Below are 9,440 nucleotides of genomic sequence, written 5' to 3' on the forward strand. Positions count from 1 at the left end.
CTCGTGNGAAATTTGTATCACCGCTTCATCTGCTCTGCGACTGTTGAAACTTCGATCGGACGGTGACAAAAAGAGAGCTTTGTATGTGGTTATCAAAACTGAACAGATGGATCAGAGGAAGTCGCAATTTCCTACGTTTAGCGATCATTAAAGATGACCTGAAGAATGTATTTGTTCTGTCGATTCAAGTGGATATGGAGTCGTTTGTGCACGCTCAATAAGCGTCTCCGCTTCATTTAATTGTCGCATCTAAAAACGAAATGCCTCTGCGCAACATAAAGCTGGTGTTCGAGCTGGTGTTAGAGTGAAGAACGAAGACTACACCAACAAATCTGTTGCAAATCTGCATGTAGCCACCGAGTGTCTATAATGGGCCGTCGTTGGATACAAATTTCTTTCCACAGAATAATTTATGAAAATTGATCCAATTTATGAAAATTGATCCAATGGAAAATAAAAAAAAAGTTGCACAATTTCGCAGTACCTTAACCAGAACGTTTACAATGTCTTCCAGAGAGCTTATGTTTTGTTCAAGTAAAATCATAACATTAGGCTTCGCGGGCCAATTCTTACATTAAATGTTATCAGCGAAGGATTTTGTGATGATTTGACTTAGTTTCATTACGACTTATTCCCTAAACTGCATTTTAACTCTCGATTAACGACCGTTTTTGCCTACAGATCCAAAAATTCTGTGAAAGTTACGTTCAAAAATTCACTTTTATGAGATGTTACCCGATACAACGCACTTCAAGCATGCGTGGTACTCTAAATGGGGTACCGAAACGTGACAGTGTGTCACACAACTGTACAGCACTGTAAAAAACCATTTCATACAAAATATTACTCTATTTGGCAGCTGTCAACTATGATCACTTTTGCTTGAAGTGCGTTGACCTATAGCAAAAATCAACAAACACGACAACTGTCGTCGCTTTGTATGCATAATTTGTGCATAGAAATAAAGACTGACATTAAGACGTTAGACGTAAAATTTGATTTGCTTTTTTCTATAAAATAGTGAGCTGAATGGCGTGTGGTAATTTGGCACACGGTGCAAAATAACGCAATTTTCAACTGCGTAATAGGTGAACTCACACACAGTTTTACTTCACTAAAATTTCGTAAAAGGGATAATAAGCATTAAATTTGCGTGTGCAAGATGGACTGAAGAAAATTGCCTTCAATAGGACAAAACTTAACGATTTCAAGATAAATATGTATGAAATATGCATATAGAAATAAAGTGCTGGTCAATAGCAAATTAGTTGGTGAGAAAATTTTTTTAACTTTAGAGGGTAATTAGATGTATACTTTTCTTATTTACTTACACAAGTCTTTTTTTCTATGCATAAATTATGCATACAAAAGTGGTCGTGCTTGTTGATTTGTCATACATTTCTACTTTGTTGATTTCGATGCGAGAGACAATAGTCAAATTTTTTTAATTCCCCAGTGAAATAAAATAAAATACAGTCCACTATTAAAAATTGAATTAAAGAACAAAGGAAGGCCATCTGTAATTTGGCTGCGAATTTAAAAATGTATTAAATATCGATCAATTACACCAAACAATTTAAAATAAAATTACATAAAACTATCGGCTAAACAAAGTTAAAACGCCGACAGTGAAAAGTTCCGGCCAAACAGACAAAAAACCGAGAAATTAAAGAAACGGCTACTGAAAAATTAACGGCCACAAATAATTGTAATAAAATCAAATAATCGGCAACAGCATATTAAACGGCCGCACAAGATTAATTTTTTAATAAAATCACATAAAGTGCAACCATCATCAGTAAACGAATTGCGACGAACAAAAGAAAGTCGCCACACATACTATACACAGTACGAGAACAGTCTTTGCCAGCATAACATTTTTCTGTGGATCGACGGTCATTAACGTAAGTTCATCTGGCCAAGGGTTCCCTAATTTGGTGAAGAGGAACAACGAAGTCAGCAAACTAATTCAACAATTTTATTAAAATCAACCGTACATTGGAATCTATTAAATTCATAATTAAACGGTCGTAGAGTTGACCTCGTCATCATGAGCAAATTGATCAACGTTCAGTGTTTGAATATCTGGAAATGAATAGAAAATATTAAAATGCAAAGATTATTGGAGATACATGAACAGAATATCAAAGATTTGGAGGAATTCTACGAGGAATTGAAGGTCGATGAAATTACAAAGATACTTCTCGATAGAAAACTCAAGGTCGTCACGACTTTATGGGACAAAATTTACGATGCTAATACAACGATGATGGAGTCAACAGATTTTAGTTTTCGAATCAAACATGAAGAAACTGTATCGAAAAAGTATGACGTAGCTTTCAGTATTTTCGATGCTTCCGTTGTGCTGACATATTCATACTTCGACCTTCTGGAAGCACAAAGTTCCAATCAATCAATTCAAATAAGCGAGGTAGTGAGGGTCATCGAACAACAAAAAGAAAATGTAATGGCACTGTTCTGGCAAACTCGCCAGAATTCAACAAGCAGCAGTATCAATTAGCGAAAGTCTACCGCACCTACAATCGACGAAACCCTTACGTCGTATTTGAATCAATCAACCGTTAGCAGCAAGCAGAATCGAAGATTTTCCATTTAAAGGCGTTGCGTTTAATTCAACGTATTTCAAATTTGGTCCGAACGTGACAATTTTTTTTCGAAATCATAGAATGGGCGTTACCGTTTGGAAATTATTGGAAAATTGTTCAACAAATCCTTGATGAGTTGGTGGCCAATCAAAAGAAATTCGGTTGTAGAGCTGATGAACGTACTTGGGGTCGGGAAGACCAACACCAAATTATTGGATTAAACTCCATCCGGCAACAATAATTATATCGACAACAATAGCTACGTTATAAGGACAATTAGGTCATATCGGATCAACAAAAACCAATAAATACAATCCAGTCAGCCATTCAACAACAAAAAGAAAAACAAACTCACTGACCGTATCATCACAAAAATTCCGGAGCGTTTCATGAAGTCATACAAATTTTCGAGTCACATCCATATCATGGTCATCCGATACAGTTTGATGACCGAATCGTTTGAAACAACCCACGAACATGGTTGTTCCAGTACCCATGTTTGGGGTCGCTATTAGTCCCTAACTTGGCCCACTTGCAAACCTAGGATTAAGTAAAAGGGAAGTTGACAAATGTAGATAAAATATCAACAAACACTTAGCTTTGATCGAGTTTCAGTTAAATTTTTGTGTTGGTTCATCGCTTTAATAAACAACTGAATCATCCAACGTTGCAGTATTGGTGTCGAATTACAGGACTTGGCCGTTGGTTTACTCCACCGAACGCTTCCTTCCTTTATCACCAAACGATTCATCTTAAGCACGTTTCGTTCCCATCAACTAGTGCTCCATTTATGAAATAAATATTCGTCACACACTAGTCAAGCAAAAACCAAACTCATCACTTCAAATGGGTTCTCGCTGAGAATTTCATTTTTTCTGGTCGATCTGGTTATGGTTTATCCAACAAGGTCCTTTAAATTTCAATCCGTTTAGGACAAATTTATCGAGCACAATTTTAGTTGAATCAAATAGAACGCGGCGTCAAAACAAGTGTTTCGAGTGGAAACTGGTCAACGATGTCCTTTGTTATGATTATGAATACGAATGTCAATCACCACCTCACAGCTGATCAATTGGCTTAGTTCAATGACCTGTATGCGATATCAACAGCTGAGCAAACGAAACAATCGTGGGAAACAATTCAATTTTGTATAATATCTTGCTTTTCTTTTCCTCACTGAGGGGTTCAGGCCATTCTCCGGGTCAATAACGTTAATAGCGCCACCGGTTAGGAATTATTATAAGTAAAACTCTTTGTCATCGTATATGCCTACGGGCGATGATATTTGTTAGCAATCATACGGGATTGAATTCCCACAAATAAATAAGTTGGAATCAAAGATAAGTAATTTTCATTTTCAAACAAAATTTCTGAAATAACTATTATATCAACTGGGGAATTTAAAAAGTTACTGACTGTTTTTACGAATTTCTTCTCAAACAATCTCTGGAAAATTCAGAGATTTTGTACACGGATGAATTCGACTTTTCTCACTGAACTACATTGCTAGTACAGGCAGGTTCCGTTCAACAGAAAATGTTACAGAAAATGTTCCTCGAGAACCTTGTAAGAATTAGCCCCGGCGAAAGCCAATTTCTGTTTTGTCATTTTCCTTTTACAAAACATGAAATACATTATTTGTCTTCGAGCCAACTTAATTCTCCTTATACATAATGGAAAATATAAATCTAACTTCCGTTAGCTCATTCCTACAGGGGACGATTTTTCTACAATTTGACTAAAAAAAAGTTTCATTCTGTTCCCTAAACACAATTTTTGCCCTAAACTGAATGTTAACTCTCGATTTAACGAGCATTTTTGTCTACAAATCCGAAAAGTCTCTGAAATGTACGCATAAAAATTCACCCGCATGCCGCATAGAACAAATCAACAAAGACGACAATAATCGTCGTCGCTTTGCATGCATAATTTGTGCATAGAAAAAAAGACAGGCAATCTTGATATGTGCTGCAAGCAAGTGAGAAAGGTAGACTTTGTGGATCATCCGGGTAATCTCTAAAATTACAATGTTTCGTACTACATAACTACAATTCAATTTTCGAAGGACGCTTTTTCAGAAAATAGTAAAACTCGCTGAATTTTAACTAAACAATTTTCTCGCAGGGAATGTACCGTCTATAAACAGCCCAGCTCACAAAACCATTTTGGTGTTTATTGTTATGCTACCAACTTTCTTGTAAGACAAATTGCTTGTTCCTGTTATGTCTTATTTTTCTATGCATAAAAAATGCATATGAATCGACGGCATATTTTTGTGATCGGCAACTTTGTGAAATCAAAAAGAAAATGTACGCGTACGAGATAACTTCAGATATAATACCATTTGATTTCGATGGGAGAGACAATAGTCATTTTCTCACCTCCGATGAACCTCCGGATGCCTTGTGAAAAATTATGTGTCGACCTCGGGGAAAAAGTAGGAAATTTCATTTCCTCGGGTGAAAAATTCGCTACGCTCTGGCCACAAAGAAAACACAGTCGAAATGAAATTTCCATTTTTTTCCTTGGTTAACAAATAACTATTATATCAAATGGGGAATTTTAAATGTTTCCAACTACAAATTCCTTCTCAAAAAAATATAAAAAGGTTTGTGGGCTGTGATGGCTGCCTCCCTCTAGGTATAATTACTCGTAGATAATTCGACTAAAAATAAGTTCCCTAAACAGAATTTTTGCCCTAAAGTGACTCTCGATTTAACGAGCATTTTTGTCTACAAATCCGAAAGTCTCTGAAATGTACGCATAAAAATTCACCCGCATGCCGCATGAAATAAAGAACAAATCAACAAAAACGACAATTGTCGTCGCTTTGCATGCACAATTTGTGCATAGAAAAAAAGACAGGCAGACAATCTTGATATGTGCAAGCAAGTGAGAAAAGTAGACTTTGTGGATCATCCGGCTAATCTCTAAATGTTTTGTAGTACAAAACTGCAATTTAATTTTCGATTGACGCTTTTTTCTCAAAATAGTAAAATTTGCTGAATTTTGACTAAACAATTTGGCAGCTGTCGTCGCTTCGCATTAATATTGTGCATAGAAAAATAAGAGAGTCACTTATCTTGGCTTGAGTGCAAGTACACTTGGCTCAAGAAAATAAAATTGTTTACTGAATTTTTGTACATTTCACCCGATTGGAAGTGAGAGTACTGAAGTCTGAACGACGTCGGTCCAGTGGTTTGAGAACTATGAACAAAAAACATGTGGAGCAAAACATATCAATTGTCATTAAAATACTTTGAGTTTTTTCAAACAATGTTCACGGTGCCTTCGAAGCCCAAAAAACCATGAAATAAAGATTGCCCTGCAAGTTTTCAGAGTGCTGAACAAGTTCATCGAGAACCTTGTAAAAATAAACCTCCGCGGAGACCAATTTCAGTTTAGTCATTTTCCTCTTACATTCGGGCGAACTTAATTTTCCTTATACGTAATGGAAAATATAAAATAAGCTTCCGCGAGCTTATCCCTACAGAAATTATATTGGACGATTTTGCTTTAATTTGACTAAATATTAGTTTCATTCATTCTAAATATTTCTTAAACATTGCCCTAAACTGAATTTTAACTATCGATTAATTAGCATTTTTGCCTGCAAATCTTCGAAAGATTACTTGCATTTAATCTTTCGAAAATAATCTGTCGATGGATTAGATCGAAATCTTCAAAGGGATTTCAATTTTATTATTTTGAAATTAAAAAATTTTTTCCAACATTTATTTGAAATATTGAGTCAGATTTAATTGTTTTATTTATTCTGAAATTGGAAATATTTGTTTAGTTGAAATTAAATGTTTTTTTTTACTTAATTTGATCAGGATTTGAACTCGTTCACCTCGGTACCTCCGTATCTCCAGTCCTGTACTTTACCACTGAGCTATTGGGTTCGTAATCTTAGCAAGATTTATTTTCGCACCGTTGTTACGGAGATTTTACTCTTTCAAAGATTAAAAAATTAATCTTCTGAACGAAAAATTTGTACCAACTGAGGTAACCATCATAGTAGACGAGTTCAAATCCTAATCGAAGGCAACATTTTTTTTATTTAATTATTATTAAATTATTTAATAAACTATTATCATACTTCATAAATCTGTATGAGCAACGATAAGGAAGTTGAGCCTGGCAAAACTATTGAAAAGTACCATAAGCGTATGGAAAATATTATAATAACGATATTTTTCACCCATATTTAATTGTACCATTGATTAAGAAGTATAACAGACCAGTTTGCATGGAAGAATTATTTACTTTTTCACCGATTTTCTTTACTCGAAAATCAATATCCTTTAAGAAAAGCAAAAAAAGAAATCTGAAACATTTGGATGCTGTGGTTTTTACTTTTGCATCGCTAACAGATGACTAAAAATTACTCATGGCAGTAGCTTCTAATCATAAACTCTAGATACCAGGACAATGAACTTTTAACAAAAACAAAACATTTTCGTGGCAAAATCTTCACTTCTAATTGCTACTATCAATTTTAGACATTTTAAACCGAAACTCAATCTATCGAAAGATTTAATTTTTGTAATCTTTGAAAAAAGATTGAAACGAAATCTTTCGAAATATTTAAAATATTCGTAATCTTTCCGTAGATTAAACATTAAATCCGAATTTTTTCTCTGTGTATTCAATTAATAAAATGATTCAAATAAACAATTGAATTGCTAAAAAGTATTTCACCGAATGTTCCTTTTTAAATGTATTTGCGGTATTCAATTTACTTGTCTTTTTTTATATGCACAAAAAATGCACACAAATCGACGACATGTGTGCTGAAACGAAAGAAATGGTCGTCTATTTGCGTTAAATGAATTTTACTAAACAATTCGACGTTATATCATTTTATTGACATTGAAACTATAAAAAAAATATTTTTCATTTCAATCCAAATTTTAATTGTCTAGAATGCTCACAAAACGATTTTGGTGTTTATAGTTGTGCGACCAACTTTTATGTAACACAAATATTACGTTGTATGTTACTGCCTTCTTTTGCCACGCATAAAAAATGCATAAAATCGACGACAAATTAATTTGTCAACTTTTATTTTGTTTACGAGATCTCAAAAATGTCCCTCCGAAGTAATCCATGTAATTCGAAGTAATTCTATTTGCATTCAATGCAACATTTCAAAATGTATCTTATGGTTGTAATTTTAACATTAAAAAAAAACTAGAAAATGTAAAAGGAAAAACTGACAAAGTTGCCGATCACAAAATATGTCGACGATCTATATGCATTTTTTATGCATAGCAAAAGAAGACAAGTACAAACACCGTAAGATTTGTCTTACAGGAAAGTTGGTATGTACAATACACGGAAAATAATTTGTTATCTCGTATCACGATGAGTAAAAGTACCTAGATTGGAAGCTACTATTTTTTATATAGTTTCAATGTCAATAAGATGATAATAACGTCGAATTGTTTAGTAAAATTCATTTAACGCAAATAAATGACAATTTCTTTCGCTTGAGTACACAAATTTGGAAAAAGAATGGGACATTTCTCTTCCATAATGTAAATGTAACACATAAACAATTGATTTTGCTTTGTTTAAATTACATGCACATCACTGATGTTGATTTGTTATAAAGATAAACATATTTGTATAAAATGATAAACATTTGGTGTGATAAAAAAGTATTTCACCGAATGTTCGTTTTTAAATGCATTTGCGGCATTCGATATAGTTTCTTTTTTTGCTGGGATTGGGTTTTTGCTACTGGGAGAGAAAACGTACTAAAACGTAAAAAGCTGTCAAAAGATGTGACAGAAGGATTAGCTAAATATACTGAAATCAAACATTTTAGAGAATTACTCACTGTATATAAATGTATATGCTCTAGCCACGAGAGTGCAGTTTGATGATGATGACACTTTAATGCTTAATTTAATTATAGTAGTTTGAATTTAGAACCGTTAATTTGTGTACGTACATCGTACGTCAATTGTAAATTTAATGCAATAAATGAAGCCTTACTGTGGCTGTAATTGCAATTATATCTATCTAATACTACGGAAAATTATAATTAAATAATAAAATGCAACGGTTGGTGATGTTATTGATAACATTCAGCATTAACCCTTCAAACATTTATGTATAAAGTAAATCCAAGCACCATTTTCTTACATTGTAACATTGTTTACGCTTTGCTCTGGACGCAAACTGTCGCTCTTGTTGGAATTTTCTATTTCTCCCCGAGGTGAACACATAATTTTTCATCCGTGCGTTGCAATAATAACCGTTTTTATCCACGAAACAAACATATCAATCGGTTTCACCATTTTTCAAAACCAAAACAAAACGACAGTTGCAAAGAGAAGAAACTCTTGTTCACCCCATAAACAAAAATTTTCTCACTTGAACTTTCATCAGATAGAGCGTCAAGAAAACGCCTTATTCTCACCACATTTGAGTGGAGAAAATAAGGTTATAAAATAAGGAAAAATGGATTTACTCAGTTGAATGTGTCTGCTCGGCAACACAAACACCCTCATATCTAATTTCCATAATTTCTCCGTAAGATAAATAATTTACCATTACTTATGCTGATAATGATAGTAGTCAAATCGTATTCACTATGCTGTTGTGGTTGTCTTTATAATAAATGTGTAGTGACTCCATTTCTTTTAAAAATCTACAGGTTATGGGCCCGATCGTCTGAAGTCTCTGGAGCTAGTTGATGGTATGGAGTTTCTCAGGAATTGATTCTACAATTAAGGACATATTGCGGTCGTTTTCACTTAGTAAATTAAAAACCTAGTACGTGGTACATCTTCCAGTTTTGTCTCAGGTTTTCAACTTCTA

At 33.9% G+C, this 9,440-nt stretch overlaps 1 protein-coding gene across 5 annotated transcripts in view; it reads left to right on the forward strand.

The window, feature by feature from the left end:
- Nucleotides 1-9,440, forward strand: part of LOC119079630 (protein grainyhead) — a 155,029-nt gene that overhangs the window by 65,220 nt on the left and 80,369 nt on the right. The window lies entirely within an intron of this gene.

This window comes from Bradysia coprophila, unplaced genomic scaffold (genome assembly GCF_014529535.1).
Source record: "Bradysia coprophila strain Holo2 unplaced genomic scaffold, BU_Bcop_v1 contig_324, whole genome shotgun sequence".
NCBI classification, from domain to species: Eukaryota; Metazoa; Arthropoda; class Insecta; order Diptera; family Sciaridae; genus Bradysia; species Bradysia coprophila.